Source organism: Cavia porcellus, unplaced genomic scaffold (assembly GCF_034190915.1).
Source record: "Cavia porcellus strain 051 isolate PalLab524CR breed Dunkin Hartley unplaced genomic scaffold, mCavPor4.1 scaffold_4, whole genome shotgun sequence".
Taxonomy (NCBI): domain Eukaryota; kingdom Metazoa; phylum Chordata; class Mammalia; order Rodentia; family Caviidae; genus Cavia; species Cavia porcellus.
In genome coordinates this window covers 82,256,059-82,271,412 of record NW_026947487.1, presented here as the reverse complement: position 1 = coordinate 82,271,412, position 15,354 = coordinate 82,256,059, and positions in this window count along the sequence as shown.

Below are 15,354 nucleotides of genomic sequence, written 5' to 3'. Positions count from 1 at the left end.
AAACAAGCACCCCAGTGTACACACACAGAGAGAAAGCAAATTCAGCAAATGTTAATAACTTTTTGATGAAAGTTCTCTTAAGCCGGGCGTGGTGGCTCACGCCTATAATCCCAGCCCTCGGAAGGCTGAGGTGGGAGGATCGTTATGAGTTCCAGACCAACCTGGGCTACAAAGTGAGCTCAAGGCCAGCCTGAACTACGTAGCAAGACCCCGTCTCAAAAAAGACAAAAAAAAAAAAAAAAACCACACAAAAAAAAGTTTTTCTCTCAATGTTTGAGAGAATGTTTGTTTTCTGATTTCAACGTTTCTAAAATGGTTTAGTTTTTCTTTTACTTTTTATTTACTTTTATTTTTTAAAAAGTAAGACAAAAGAAGACAGAAAAAAGTAGATCAGGACAGAACAATGTAAGCAACATACCACTTCACAACAAGACAACCAGATATTAACAGTAGTTATCATAATGTCTCTTTCTTTGAAATAGATGAGCATACTTTCACATACAGTAATATCAAACATCAATATACGATAAAAGTATTCAAGAGAATGAAAGTATTACAGGGCATTCAGAACCAAATAACAGAAAATGAAAAATGGCTACTATGTTATCTCATTTTCCAAAAAATTTGTTTATACTATCACACATTAAAATCCATAAGACAGAACATTATAGAACCAATGGAAACAGAAGAACGAAAGCATGGTAGGGCATCCAAGTAAGATGATATAAAACCAGCAATGGCTGCCATAGTGTGTTGTTTTCTTCAAAATAGCTGTTCATACCATCACACATAATACAATCAAATAAAAAATAAAAACATTCCAACTAATGAATTAAAGCATTATAAGGCTTCAAAACAATGTAATGGGGAATCATGGTGACCATAAAATCTTATATACTATTACCGCTTCTTACACTAGGGAAATTATATGGTATTTATATATAGAGTTTGATTTATTTCACTTATGAGTATGGTCTCAAGTAGCATACATTTATTTATAAATATCTCAATGTGATCATTCTTTATAGCTGACTTGTACTCCATCATATAAAAATACCAAAACTTTTATCCATCCCCCAGTTGATGGACACTTAAATTATTTCCAAGATTTGACTATTACAAATTATGCTGCTATAAACATAGGTGCACATATATCACTGTGGTATGATGTTTTCAGTTCTTTTGGGAATATGTATAGAAGTGGAATAGCTGGATCAAATGGAACTTCCAACCCCAGCTTTTTGAGTAATCTCCAGACTGACCTCCACAGTGGTTGCACCAGTCTACACTTCTACCAACAATAGAAAAGAGTTTCTTTTTCCCCACAGCCTCTCCAGCATTTTTTGTTGGTAGTTTTTTTGAACCTGGCCATTCTTTCAGGAGTGAGATAGAATCTCAGTGTGGTTTTAATTTGCATTTCTCTAAAGGCTAATGATGATGAACCTTTTTTCATGTATTTATTGGCCACTTGAATTTCTTCATCTGAGAACTGTATATTCATCTCAGATGCCCATTTTTGGATTGGGTCTTTGAATTTTGGGGGTCTGATTTTTTATTTATTCTTTATATGTTCTAGACAGAAGTTTTTTATCTTAGGGACAGATCACTAAGATTTTTTTCCCAGTTTGTGGGTTTTCTTTTCACTGTGATGGAGGTTTCTTTTCACATGCAGAAATTCTTTAATAAAACTTGATCCCATTAATTGATTCTGGGAAGTGTTTGCCATGCGGTTTGATTCCTGTTCATGAATTCTCTGCCTACCTGTATGTCTTCAAGATTTTACCTACTTTGTCTTCCAACTGATTTAGTGTTTCTGTTTTAATATTTAGATCTTTGATCCATTTAGATTCTAGTTTAGTACATGGTGATAGGCATGAGTCTAATTTTAGTTTTCAGCATATGGAGAGCCAATTTTTCCAGCACCATTTATTAAAGAGACTGTTGTTCTTTTAGTGAACATGTTTGGTGCCCTTTTCAAAGATAAGGTGCTTAAGTGTATTCATAGTTGTGATCGTATCTTCTAATCTATTCTATTGATGTTCAGATCTGTTTTTATTCTAGTACCATTTTGATTTTATTACATTAGGTTTGTAGTATATCTTCAACTCAGGGATAGTGATACCACCTGTCTTGCCTTTGCTATTTAGAATTGCCTTTGCTATTCTAGGTCTCTTCTGGTTCCAGACTAATTTTAGGCATTTCTCTAAATCTATGAGGTATGTTAGTGGTATATTCATTGGGATTGCATTGACTCTGTATAACGGTTTTGGGAGAATGGCCATTTTCACAATATTTATTCTTCCTATCCATGAACAAGGGATGTCTTTCCATTTCCTGAGATCCTCTTCGATTTCTTTTTCAGGCTATTATAATTGTCCCTGTATAGATCTTTCACTACTTTCATTAGATTGATTCCTAAGTTTTTTATTTTTTTGGATGCTAGTATGAAGGGTGTGATTCTCTTAATTTATCTCTTAGTGATTTTGTTGTTAGTACAAAAGAATGCTATTGATTTTTGAGTACTGACTTAGTATCCAGCTACATTGCTGAATTTATTTATTATATCGAGGAGTCTTTCAACGGAGTGTTGGGGGTCTTCTATGTAGAATATCATGTCATCTGCAAATAATGATGATTTAACTTCTTCTTTTCCTACCTTTACTCCTTTTATTTCTCTCTCATGTCTAATTGCTCTGACTAGTATTTCCAGTACTATGTTGAATAGGAGCAGTGATAAGGGACATCCTTGTCTTGTGCCTGATTTTAAAGTAAAGGCTTTCAGGTTTTGGCAATTTAATATCATGGTGGCTGCTGGTTTGACATAGACGGCCTTTATCATATTGAGAAAAAGACCATCTATTCCAATTTTCTGTAAGGTTCTTATCATGAATGAGTATTGCGCCTTATCAAAAGCTTTTTCTGCATCTATCGAAATGATCATGTGATTCTTACTTTTGGATTCATTCATATGGTGAATTACATTTATTGATTTACATATGTTGAACCATCCCTGCAGGTCTGGGATGAATCCCACGTGGTTGTGATGTATAATCTTCTTGATGATTTGTTGCATCCCATTTGCCAATATTTTATTGAGAATTTTTGCATCTATGTTCATTAGGGAGATTGGTCTGTAGTTCTCTTTTTTAGTTGGTTCTTTGTCATGTTTTGGTACTAGAATAATATTTGCTTCCAGGAATGACTTAGGAAGAATTGCTTGCCTTTTGATTTCATTGAAGATTTTGAGGAATGTCAGCTCTAAGTCTTCTTTGTATTTCTTGTAGAATTCCACAGTGAATTTGTCTGGGCCTGGGCTCTTCTTTGTTGGTAAAGACTTAATTATAATTTCAATTTCATTACTAGAAATTGCATCTTCAGCAGTTTTACATCTTCTTGTCCCAGATCTGGTAGTTCATATGTTTCTAGGAATCTGTCCATTTCTTCTGGGTTATCAAACCTATGAGAGTAGAGGTTTTTGAAATAGGTGTTGATGATCTTCTGTATTTCACAGAGTCTGTAATGATTTTACCTTTTTCTTTCCCTATTTCATGAATTTGAGTTTTTTCTTTCCTGTTTCTAATAAGGTTGGCTGGGGCTTATCAATTTTATGTATTCTTTGAAAGAGCCAACTGTTTCATTCATTGATTCTTTGAATTGTTTTCTTAGTCTCTATTGCATTAATTTCTGCTCTGATTTTTATAATTTCCTCCCTTCTGTTGGCTTTGGGCTTGACTTACTCTTCTTTTTCTAGATGTTTCAAGTACAGCATCAAGTTGTTTATTTGTTTTCCTGATGTGTGAACCCAGTGCAGTTTTCCTCTGAGGACTGCTTTCATTGCATCAATAGATTCCAGTAGGTTGTATTTGTATTTTCATTTGCTTGTAGGTATTGTTTAATTTCTTCTTTAATTTCCTCTGTGACCCACTGATTGCTCATTTGTATTATTCAATTTCCATGTGTATGTGGGGTTTTGCAGTTTCTTTTATTATTAATTTCTAGTTTCATGGTGCTATGATCTGATAACATGCACGAGATAATTTCAGTTCTTTTGCATTTACTTAAATATGTTCTGCAGGCTAATATATGGTCTATTTCAGAGAATGTCCCATGTACTTCTGAGAAGGATGTATATTCTGATGTTGGATGGAACACTCTGTATACATCTATCAAGTCCATTTGTTCATAGGTGTGATTCAGTTCTGTTATTTCTTTGCTGATTTTCTATCTGGTTGATCTGCGCATTTGTGTCAATGGTGTGTTAAGGTCTCCTGTTATAATTGTGTTATTGCTTACTTGATTTTTCATTTCTGTTAATACTTGGTTTATATAGCTGGGTGCTCTGGAACTTGATGCATATATATTTAAGATTGTTATCTCTTCTTGAAGTTTTCCCCTAACTAGTATGTAGTGACCTTCTTTATCTCTTCAGATCATTCTTGGTTTGAAGTTCACATTGTCTGCAAACAGAATAGCTACCTCTGCTTTTTGAGGGGTTTCTGTAGCATGAAATAGTGTTTTCCATCCTTTAACTTTCAGTCTTGAGTTTCCTTTTGGATTAGATGGGCTTCTTGTAGACAGAGTATGGTTGGATGTTGTTTCTTGATCCATTCTGCCTGTCTGTTTCTTTTAATTGGTGAGACCATTTACATTAATGGTTTTAACTGATATATATTGGTTCGTTGTTGACATGTTATCTTTTTGCTGTTGCATCTTTGTCTTTTCATTCTGTTTAATTGTCTAACTTGCTTAGTGATTTTTTCCTATGTATATCTAGAATGCCTTTCAGTATCCTTTGCAGGGTTGGTTTGATGGTCATGAAGTTCTTCAGCTATTCTTTGTCATGGAAGCATCTTTTTTATCCATCTATTTTGAAGGACAGTTTTGCAGGGTACATCAGTCCGGTTTGGATAGCATTTTCCTTTAGGATCTGAACTACTTCACTCCATGCTTTTCTTGACTTCATTGTTTGTGTAGAAAGGTCCTGTGATTCTGATAAATTTTCTTTTATAGGTGATCTGTCTTTTCTCTCTGACAGCTTTTAATATTCTGTTCTTATGGTGGTGGTTATTATATGTCTGGATGTAGTTTTATTTTGATTATGGCAATTTGGAGTTCTATATGCTTCACTGATTCATATGTGTTTCCTTTCTCAGGTTTGGAAAATTTTCAGCTCTTACTTTTGTAAGTAGCCTCTTGATATCATTTGTTTTGTCCCCTTCTTTTTCATTTATTCCTATCAATCTTAAGTTGTTTTTCTTTGCATCATCTTGCTGCTGTTGAATTGTTATTTCCTGATTCCTTGTTATTTTTAAAAGATCCTTCCTGTCCTGTTCACTAGCTGCAATCTTGTCTTCGAGGTCTTAAATTCTATCTTCACTTTCCTTGAGGCAGTTTTGACAGCTTTCAATGGAATTTTTTATTTCCTGTATACCTCTTTGAGTCTGTTTCATGTATTCTGTTTGTTTCTCGTATGGTTCATGCAGGGATTCTACTTTTTTGTATTGTTCCTCTAATTTTTTTAACTGTGTCTTCTTTCAATATGTTCAACATTTCTTTCATAACTCTTATCATTTCTTCTTTTATGTGGGGGATTATTTCTAATTTGAGTTCCTTTATAGCTTCCAGGAATTGATTATTTCAGTCACTATCATTTCAAGCATTTCAGGTGTATGGCATATATTTTCTTCTACGTACATGGCTCCTTGGCTTTCTTGGGATGGGCTGGAGGTTTGAGATTGCATCTTGGTCTTTTGTCTTGTCATTTTCCTATATTTTCGTGTTTCCCCTGATATTCCAAAGCTTCCCCTGGGTGTGTTAGAAATCCCCTTCTATGCCCTTGACTCCCGGGACTGAATGGATGTTGCTGAACATGGCCCAGTCCAGCTCACAGAACCTCCTGTGCCACCTCTGGTGTTCCAGGAAGTTGGGTGGGCTCCTAACCCCTGGGGCTGATGGTCCAAATCTCTCCCTGGGCTAGTGCCCATGTGTTAGAACTCACTTCATGAGCCCTCAGCTCCCTAGACTGAATGAAGGTCACTGGGAATGTTCTAGTTAGGCCAGTGAAATCTCCCAAGCCTAGTCCAGTGATTCAGGAAGCTGGGAAAGTAGTCCAATGTTTCAGGAAGCTGGGAGGGCACTTAACCACTGGGAGGATTGGTCTTAAACTCTCCCTGAGCCAGGGCCATGAGCTGGAACTCACCTGGTGGGCTCTCAGCTCCTATAGTTTAGCTTTTTAACATAAAAAAGTTCAAGGAAAAATATCACTTCACTCATTATACCCAAAGACATCCAAGATACATCATTTGGCAGACAATGCATGCTGGGCATACACCCTGTGTATATGCTAGTGTACATTTACCAATTCACAATATATCAATCATGTTCTCTAAGTACCACCAAAAACCAACACCTTCAATAAATTCATACATAAATTCAGGAATAAGGCAAATATTTTTAAATCACAAGATATAATATGTACTTATTATAAAAGTATAATGCATTTTGTAGATATACAAGAAAACAAATTTTATTTACTGTTCAATCAAAAAACAAATGTAAGTAAGACTTTAAATTCAGTGTATAGAAAAATATAAAACTATTAACAAAGTGTTAATGATTTTAATATATTGAAGAATAATTAAAAGAGCAATTTTTTAAAATATAGGTTATATACACTTATGTTTTAGGTGAAAAAGGTGAGCCACAGATAAGTTAATCAAATCTGTGCTATGTTACAAGTAACTTGTTCAGAGTCATACAGATAATACTAGAAAAAGAATTTGTTTAGAAAATGTATAACCTTAATCTAAGTTACTGCCCTAAATTGCTACATTAAATTTGTTCTTAATAAACAAATCATAAATTATTAGATTTCATATATTAAATTTATTATGTGTTTCTCATTTTCAAACTTTATGTACATATGACAAACAAAAATTGTGTAAATGTAGGATATGCAATGTGGCCTCACATAATTCCTACAAATAAACTAACATTTGTATCATGTGATTGCATAATTTTTGAGTGAATAGTGAGAAAACATCATCTATTCTAGCAAACTTCATGTGAAGAATATCATATTTTAAAATATAGACATTATGTTCTATATATTTTATTCAAAATATTTCTATTAATTCAGCATATTTTAATTCATTAAAAATAAAAATTGTACATTGTAAATTATTAATGTACATTTTAATGATAAATTTGTGTTGTAATTATAAATTGTACTAATATATACCATATCATGTTTTAATAAATGCATTGCCTTGAATAATGTTCATTTCAGTTTAAAAATATTGATCTCCTCACAAATGTATCTATTTATGGTTAAAACTTTCAAAACACTTGCTTCTGGTTTTTAAATTAATCTGTGTGTTATTGTCTATAGTCAACTTACTGTAGAGCAGAATACTAGAAATTCTTGCCCAATCTAAGCATAGCTGTTTTCCTTCATCAAACTTACCATCAATCTTAGCCTTTCCGTGATGCTAGAGTGAGTATAAATGCCTCATTCACATTCAGCTGCTTGCGACCCAAATTCTAAGAAGTATTACCAGGGATAGTCCAGCCTCAGTTTTCTGTGTGAACTCTGTGGCCATTAATGCTGCAAAATATGCAATCTGAACTCATAGCTCACCAAGACAAGCACTGCACTGATGTGTGACCAAGCCCCTCACTATGACAGGATGCCTAATTCTGACATAGACTCATGCCCAAGACCACTTTAACCAGAACAGAAGATATTAACACAAGTGCTCAGTCTATTGGACTTCTATTTGGATTAGTATCTCCTTTTGTAATGACCTCTCATGGTCATTCTGATTTTCTGGAAGAGCCCAAAGTCCCATAGTATCATAGCTGATGAATAAGACAGATAAAGAACCATTGAAATGTTTTATTGGAAAGAAAATACAATAGTTAGTCAATGAGAGCTAACCACATAATACAACAGGTGCTTAAATAAAAATATTTAATATAGTAGAGATGCATTACCTTTAATCTTCCTCAACATATGTGAAACACTGCTCCTCCCTTTTTAGAATACTTACCTTTCATTCTTGGCAAGGTATTTTTTTATTGTGACAAGATTTTTAAAATTTAAACATTCACTGCATTTTTTATCATCCTTTGTAGTTTTTCAAATTATGTCTTTTAGCTTTCAAAATTGTTGGTGTTTCTACTGTAATGTTATATATGCTGTGCATTAAGGGGATATTGCTTCTACTGTTCCTACAGTTGAAATAGTATGACTATGGAAAGATCACATATTCACCACCCCAAAATGGACTTCTCTCACAATGTTATCTCTCTATATCATAATGTAAAGTAGTGATATTTAAATTCCTAATTGGTCAATTGTGAAATTGTAGAAGAAAGTTCAGAATCTAACAGTATACATAATGCATACACACACACACACGTATATATTCTCAAGATTTTTCTTAATGGGAAATATTTCACAAAGGAGAAAATCTTTCTCCTAAATAGATTTACTTTTTAAAGAATATATACATTCTGAGAAAAAATAGATGGTGTTTCATTAAAAATATGCCTGGTTAATATATCTTAAAAATAATATAATATCTTACAATAAATAAGAACAAATATAATGCTTAGCAGAGTTCACAATCAATTAACAAACACTTCCATCTCCCTCTTGGTAATTATATTAATATATTATAGTTTCAATGTATGGAAGATTTCTTACAACCAAATATTTTGAAAAGGAAAACATCAACCAAAAAAGAAAATATCAAACAAAATAATAAGGATACATTTACTTTTACTTTGAAATTCTTATTGTGGAAAGAAAGCACATGGTTGAAAAATTAAGGTATTCTTCATGTCTGCTCACTGCAAGATCTTAAAGCAAATTATAAGTTTATCTACTAATATTCACATTGTTCAGTGTAATAACAGCTGCAGGAAAATTATTCTGAGCACCCAATGCAGGTGAATCAAAGACCTTGGTTTTCACTTATCACAGAGTAAAGAATGACTACAGATGGAAACAGGAAGCATGAAGAATCACAGATTTAGGTAATTTATTAATCTTCTATAAGATAGATAGTAATCACTTAAATTTCGCCAACCTGAATCATGCAATATGAGGAATGAATTTTTAACAAAAGTGTCCTCCATGCACAGGCACACACACAACTAAAACTGAAAGAGATCAAAAGCTTGCAATCTCATATAACAACATTTTGACAATATTTCTTTTTAATAGGATTAAAATATAGAACAAATGATGATATCTATAGTTATCAAAAATAAAATGCTTATGATGCCAAAGGTCCAAATATATATATTGTTATTCTTAAAATTTAAGATAATATACTTAGATATTTGTAGCCAAAAATAGACAAGCTAAGCAAATTTTTGTACAATATTTGTTAAAAGCAACATGTATTTTAGTCTACATTCCAAAAGTATTAACATCATAGGATTTTAAACAAAGACATTTTTAGACTTTGCTATCCTGGAGGAATGAGAAGATTTCAGTCTTCATGACGCTGTGAAGCTGTTGGGAAAATGCACTGAATGCATTCCCTGGTTCAACTTTATTCCTTCTGAAATAGCATGTCTTTTTCCCTCTGTGTTTTCGGATGCAATGGTAGTGCCCCGTGTTGCCTTTGTGTCTTTCCAAGGACAGAAGACTTTATTGTAAGCTTTAAATATTTAATGATTAGAACCTATTTTTCTTGGACATTAAAATCAACCAGTATCCTTTGAGTAGCATCTCCCAGTACACTTCCCAGGTTGCTCATGCTTAGAAAACCTTCTCTTCTTTCAAATTTAAAGGATCTATAAATATTAGCATTTGTTGTACATTGATGATTTTAGTCCCTTTCGTACAGTAATGATCTACAGATTCCTTGTCATAACAATGTTATTGATATATATTTTTAAAAACCATCAACTGTACTACATTGCATGATAAGAACATCAGAAACAAACATGATGATATGTGGATAAATTCTGGACAGACGAGTCACTGAAATAATTGTGATAAGGAAACCATATCGGAATAGTTCGCAGGCTTCTCGAATGCATGGTTAAAGATTAGGGAAGATCTTCAAAAAATAGTCAGCAGATTTAAAAGCAAATTATTCTCAGAGATTTTTTATCTAGCGAGTGTGTCCCTTCTGCCCTGTGAGATTTCTTAGGCCATATTGACATGTTATATGCAAGCCACCATGTTGCTTTCCTCTTTGACCTCAGCTTCCATACAAATGTTACAAATACTTTTCTTCTACATCTTTGTTCTCATATCCTTGAGTTAAAATAGTGAGAAAGGTCTCAGCCCAGGGCTATATTCCTGAGACTTTACAGCAGACCCTCTGGCCTCCTGGAGATTGAACAAATCTTATCTTTCAAGTAATTGTTCATCCTCTGCTCACTACATTTGCACACCATGACAGTAATATCTACACACTTTCATTAGCACAAAAACAAACATGGATAGAGGAGGAGATCTAATAATTATGGTGACTTTGAACAAGTGATAAAAAAAGAAAGATTATCTTGAGGTATCTATAACAAGTTTGATACAAAACATTCTGTAACTCACGCTGGCAACAAAATCTCCAAAATTTTGAGAAATGTTTGTACATTAACAATTGAAATACATGTTAAATTTTAGTAGAAGTAAGTGCAAAATAATGTAATATTTTCCACTGATGGCTACAGATCACCTAAATTCCATATTTGGGTTCAAATAAAGAATCTCATGTTGATTTAATTTAGGTGATAAAATAGGGGAAAACCAGAAACCTCTTGTTGCATCATCTTGACAATCTGAAAATATCATTTGAAGTAAGGTATTACAAAACTTGGCTTTCAGGTTAATGAGTAAAGAGAGAAATAGCCAAATAAGGGGGTATAATACATCAGTTTACACTCTGAAGACTTTTTGTGGCCACAAGGTTCCTATTCCACCTTCTCCCTCAAAAACTATTTATCTGTGGCATGACACTAAATTATGAAACATGCCAGACACAGCAGTGCCAAATACATATTAGAAACAGACAAGAAAACAAGTGATATTAAACAATTTTCATGATTGTTCTACATAAAGTAAAACCAGGTAAGATATTTTAGCCTCCAGTCACTGTCTTAGATACTTTTCTATTGCTGGGACAAAATACTGGACACACACACAACGTAGAGTAGCAGGAGTTTATTTTGATTCACAGTTTCACTTCATGGCTGGCTGGTTCACAGGCAGAAAGAGGACAGAAGAAGAAAGTTATGCCACCCATAGATGTTAGGAAAAAAAAGAGAGAAGGAAGGACTGAGAGAGGAACAAAAATGTGCAGGAGGAGTTCATGCCTGCCTGGACCCACCTCCAACAAGGAGCTGTTTCCTAGTATCACTGATGAATATAGCACCCTCATGAGCCGATCACCAAAGGAAACATGACATTTTCTTTAGAATAGCTATTTCTATTGAACATCTAGAAACTGTCAAAATCCCATGTCTCCCCAACTTTTAAAAGTGACTATTCTCCATTATTATTTATAGCATCCAAGGGCATATTTGATTTGTGCAAGATTCTTCTGGGCACCACTTTTTCATAAATTATAGCTCTCCTTAATCTGCACAGGAGTCTGTCAGTTTTATCTTCTTGAGGCCTGCGCACCTCTGTTTGCAAGCTGTACTTTGTCCTGTGCTACCACCATTTTTTGTTGCTTGCACCAAAGAATTACCTTTTAATGTTGACATATCTCTGATAACAGAATACCAAGAGTAGACAACGTTAATTATCACTCAGATTTTGTGATAACCAAAATCCAGATCTAGATCAGGTCTTATCCTCTTTCTCAGACCAAATTGCCTGAAAATTATTGTCATCCTGCAATAACACTGGACTTTGTAATTCAAAGTGTAACTTGCAGGATGTGTATGGTAATAGTTTTTAGTGCTCAGAGCTCTCATTCTCATCTTGATGTTACACTAGTGCCAAACTAATTAAGCTCCATGTCTTTCAATAGGGCAATTCCTCAATTAGTTATCTGGACGGGCATGAGGTTTTCACACTTTGATTTTAATTTTTTAGTTTCCAGTGAAAGAGCTCCACATTCGTATTTCTGTCTTAGGTGGAATATTATTTAAATTTTCTTTTTAAATATCCCATTAGAAGCTCTATGCTTCATCTATATTTTCCAATGTGTGAATGCCACATATTTTGAGTAAAATATTGAAAGCATGCAAAAAATAAAAAATGATGTGACTTTTCACCAACAAACATAACTACAGAGGAATAGAGAATTGAGATCAGGAATATACTATAATTATAATTGAATCAGATGTTGATCCACTTGGTTTTTGGTTCATTGGTTTGTTAGATTTATTATTACCAACACAATATCAGAATCAGGAGAATTCTTTATTTTTTTTAGCAGAAAATGGAATGTCCTAAAGTAAAAATTAAAACAAAAAATATCACAATTAAATGCTACTGAATAAAAAGAACAAATTCGAATATAGAAACAATAAATATCTTAAGAAAATAAAATAAGTGATGAGTCAGTGAAACAAAATATCTTGGTCTTTAGTTCCTTGTTTTAGAATATTTGATTTTTCCTTTTCTGGAGTTTTTGTTTTGTTTCGTTTTTGATTTCCATTTGCTCAAGTCTTAGGAAATAACAAAATACATTTAAACTTTATTCCAGAAACAGATGAGAAGAGGAGATGCTAGGGTGTAAGAGAAGAAAGCATACTCTTCACAGCTGATTATAACATGTCGTTGAAACTTGTGAATTTCTACTTAAGGAATAAGTATTTCCTGTTTCCTTGAAAGTAAAGCTGATAGATGTGATTTCATTTTCAACAGTGACCTTGTAATCTTTTAAAACAAACTAATAGATCACCAAAAGGGAAGAGCAACAGAGCACTATTTATATGTAAACATGGGACATTCTAAGCTGATTATTATTCAAAATTCATAAACTGTGATGAAAAACAAATGTCAAAATTAATGGCAGAATCATAGATTCCTACAAGTTTTCTATACAAACTTTTAATTCCACTTAGCTTGAAGTGCTCTACAAAACAGTACAGTATAAGATCAGAGCTTAAAAATAAAATTTATAGCTATTTAATTTACTAGAATCATTTTAAATAATAACAATGATAACTGAAAATGTTTCTCTGGAAAACTAATATTTTTACTGAGGTAAATTGACAAGTGTTGATGCAATGATATTAAAAAGAATTATTAATCAAATGTGAAATATAAAGTAAAGAAAGCAAGATGGAAAGAAACTTTACTGATATAAATATTTCATTTACAGTAGCAAAACAGTCTTAAAAGTATTTTGGTTACATATTGAAGAATTTTTATTAGTGATATTCATCTATATGACTACAAAACATGTATTTTTTTCAAAATACATTCATGACATTTCAAAAATAATGTTTTGAAAGTTGCTTTATAAAAATGAAGAATGTAATGAGGACAGGATTCTGTAGACTATGATCCGCACCTTATTTCTTTTCATCTCTTTTTCCCTTCTAGCTCCTTGTCTCTTTCCATTGTTCTTTTCCTCTTCTTTCCATTGTTCTTCCTTTTCCTTTTTTTATTCAGAATTCACTGACACTCTTTATTAGATTTGTTTCAGTGCCCTGCCTTAGTAACCCTAAATAACGTAAAGTTTTTATCTTTGAGTGTCTCAGTATCGAAAGACTTAGAAGATTAATTATCTATGTTTGATCTAATTTCCTGCACAAGCTACAGTGCACAGAAAATGGAAGAATGATGAAGGCTGAAAGTTTCAGAGAACAGCTATCGTCAGGGACAGTCAGAGTCCGGCTCGGGATACCTAGACAGGCAGGTCTTTGAGGCAACACTGCATATATTAGGAGAGCTACAATGATGAGCTCAGCAGGTTGAAAATACTGGGTGACCAAGTGATGACCAACAAACATGAAATGAGAAACATAGACTGAACTAGCAAAGGAAGAGAAATAACTTTGAAGTGTTTTCAAGAGAAGATGCATTTATTATCTGAGTGAAGCAAGTGGATTTAGTTCAGTAGAGTTAAAACAAGCCCCTGTGGGTCTGCCACAGTTCTTTTCACTCATAAAACGTTAAATGTTCTACACTTGTCCTTTTAGTAAATGATAAATTGTAAACTCAAAAATAACACTGAAAAAAAAGAAACTCTTCACTGCAATCACTAATCACCAGGGAAAATCATTTTGCATAATACAGGATACCATTCAATGTTTATTTATTAAATGAAAAATAAATAAAATAAACATATGACTTTAGCCTATGCGCTGATAAATTTGTAAATATCACAGTAGTCATCACTGTATCTAGTAGGGATAAAATTTTGATAGTGTGGATGACAACAGCAATATCAAAGGCAGAATCATTGATTCCCCCAAGATTCCCATCTCCTAACTCAGTCAAGCACGAGTCTTTGTGCAAGTACCTTGTGTTAACCCCATAGTACCTCTGTCTGGAGCTCCATCAAACACTAGTCTTGATCAGACTGTGAAAAGATTTCACAGAGATAATTAAGGCAACTAATCAGCTCTTAAATGGGAGATTATTCTGGTTACCCAAAAGACACAAATGTACCCCATGGGCCCAAAAACAGAAGAAGAAGGTGAAGGCCCTCATCAGAGACATAAATCATTAGAATTCTAATAAACTCAAAAGTTGTGGGAACCTCCACACATTCTGGGGGCAGCTACATGAACAATGGGTAGGAAAGGTGTGAACTCATTAAAAGCAAAGACTGGCTCCTGGCTAACATTCTGAATGGAACAGAGATCTCAGACTTAAAACTGCAAGGAACTAAGATTGACCATCATCATGTATTTGCAAGAAATTTCTTCTGGCTATCTCCAGGAGGAGCCCCAGCCCAGCCAACATACTATATAAGTCAGGCAGAATCATAATAAAGGATTCAAATGAACCTGCTATACCCAAACTTATATTTCACAGAAACTGAAATAATAAAAGAATATTTTTCAGGTCTAAAATTGGTAGTGATTAGTTACAGAAGTAATAGAAAACAAGAATAAGTAGCACAAAATTATTTTTAAGATCTAATGGAAATAATTAATTTTGAATGGAATCTCATGTATATATTTTCCTGCATTTCTATACACATATAATAAGTGGGATATTTAACTAAGAAATATTCTGTCAGGACCCAGAGATCATTATTACTATTCCATTTTATTTTGAACATTGAGTTTCATCATGGATGAAGATATTATGAATATCAGGGGACAGAATATCTCTTTGAGAAAGAGATTAAAAAGAGACAGAGAGAGGCTATTTGACTCAGTTATACTGGTGAAATATAGGAGTTCTCAGTTAAAACAGAT